Raw genomic sequence first — 2,516 nt, 5'->3', positions numbered from 1 at the left:
ACGTTTTATTTTATGCATCAAATATGAAGTAAGAGTAGACTAGGATTGAGAGAAAGAGAAGAGCAAAACAACACGTCAGCAACCTGTTTCACTGACATAGTTATCATTTCACCTTTACAAGAGATGGCAATCCCTGATTGATAGTTTGATTCACTCGCTGATGGATGTATTTCAACATTTCCATACTTCTGGAGAGCTACCAGAGGCTTCAAATACTAGTGTCCATATTAGAAATTATATCCACTTTACTAATATCAGAAATTGAACCAATGAGATACAATGCTAATTATTCATATAATCATTTATCATTTACATTCTGAGCACAAGGAATAAGCATAATTTTGCATAGAAAATTTCCAATTCCAATTCTTAGCAGACCACATCTTGAAAGACTATTCAAACATTAACTACAGATTGTTACTATACCCCCCAAAATGCTAGAGATTAATCACAGTCAAAGCAAACTTAAAATGCCTCTTTAAAACTACAAAGTGGACATAAACCTATGGCTTACTTCATAAATGATCACAGCAAAGGAAAATGTACAGGAGACTTAAGAATGTTTTTCTAGGATAGTCTGGAAACATCAAAAGATTGCAACCCAGTGAAAACTCAAAACCCTGGATTTCTTTTCTTTTTTTTTTTTTTTGTAGAGACAGAGTCTCACTTTATGGCCCTCGGTAGAGTGCCGTGGCCTCACACAGCTCACAGCAACCTCCAACTCCTGGGTCCAAGCGATTCTCTTGCCTCAGCCTCCCGAGCAGCTGGGACTACAGGTGCCCGCCACAACGCCCGGCTATTTTTTGGTTGCAGTTTGGCCTGGACCGAGTTTGAACCCGCCACCCTCTGTATATGGGGCCGGCGCCTTACCGACTGAGCCACAGGCGCCGCCCTGGATTTCTTTTTTATAATTGATGCATGGAAATCACCTTGGGACCTGCTAAATAAAATTTCCTTGGAGTAAGATGATTCTGAAGAAATTCAAGAGAATGAAATTTCCTTGATATAACATTATTCTGAGGAGATTTGAGAGACTCAGGGCATAATTCATATTTTAAGTATGTGTGAGAGACAACCCTCGAGAGTCCCTGCACCGCCACATAAAAGCCACTTTCCTGCAAGCATTCTTGAGGAAGCAATCTAAAGACAAGAAAGCAACCCGAATTCCCAGAGTAACCATCATGTTCTTGGTGCAGGATAGCTATTTCTCTGTTTGATTATGTGCTCCTAAAGGACTACAGAGTCTAGTTTCTGTCTTTCACTTGCTCTGACAATTGGCCATTACGGATACTTTTTTTAGGATTAACTTGTGCCGAAAGATGGAAAGAAAGGCATTTCATTAAGGCATTCAATTAAGATGTCAGAATATATCTTTTGTATCCCCCCAAATAAATGTTTGTTTCATCTTCTGAATACATATACCTGTGAAAGGTTGTACACAAGGGCAAACTCACACAAAACAGAGCTGTGGACAGGGGGGCGCGGATGACAGAGGGAGGGAGGGCATGAGGTGGGATCGCCCTAATGTGCACTTTGTGAGGGTGTATAACACGTTCCCTGGGTGAGGAGCTCCTCTACAAATGGAACGCACCCTGGAAGTGAGAACAACATAACCTAAAAATTGTACCCTCATATTAATTTGAATAAAGTTTAAAAAAAAGATAAAGATATGCAGTATTAATTTTGGGATTACTATATATTGTCAAAACCAAAAAAAGAACGTAAATTACTTTTTTCACTTAATCATAGTTATTTCCTGTCCCTCTAAAAGGACTTATTGGTCTATAAGCTTTTATTCATGCTTAAATATATAGATAAGTACAAAACATATACTATCAAATGTAAGTTATTACTATCATTAAGCTTTTATTGCTCTTGAACCTTCTACTGGCGTCAGTAATACTTTATAATTGCACTGAACATTAACAGGATAAAGCCTGGTGAATGGCTGATTTCATTTTCACTTATGAATATGAGACTTACGAATCTGCACCATAAAAGTTCAATAATGAGAGCTCTTTTCAGAAATACATCACATGATGCTTAATGCTAACTGAAAAATAAATTGATTCAAAACAAAAAAATTATCAAATCACATGACAAAACTTCTGCTATTGAAAAAGACAGGACCAAGCTGGGTACGGTGGCCTGTAAGCCCAGCATTTTGGGAGGCTGAGGTGGGAGAATTATTTGAGAGTAGGAGTTCAAAACCAGCCTGGGCAACATAGTTAGACCCTGTCTCTACAAATTTTTTTTTAATTTGCTAGGTAGAGTAGCACCTGTAGTCCCAGCTACTTAGGAGCCTGCGGCAGGAAGACTGCTTGGAGATTGAGGTTATAGTCAGCTATGATCTCTGCACTCTAGTCTCAGTGATAGAGCAAGAATCTGTCTAATAATAATAATAATATAATAATAATACAAAAATAAACACTAGGTGAAAAATCACTACTTTAGACTTTAAAATAAAAATCCAAAAAAGGCTATTTACTTTCACTTACTACTTTCTACAGAAAATC

Source organism: Nycticebus coucang, chromosome 6, assembly GCF_027406575.1.
Source record: "Nycticebus coucang isolate mNycCou1 chromosome 6, mNycCou1.pri, whole genome shotgun sequence".
NCBI classification, from domain to species: Eukaryota; Metazoa; Chordata; class Mammalia; order Primates; family Lorisidae; genus Nycticebus; species Nycticebus coucang.
The sequence above is the reverse complement of the archived record's forward strand: the minus strand, read 5'-3'. Positions refer to the sequence as shown.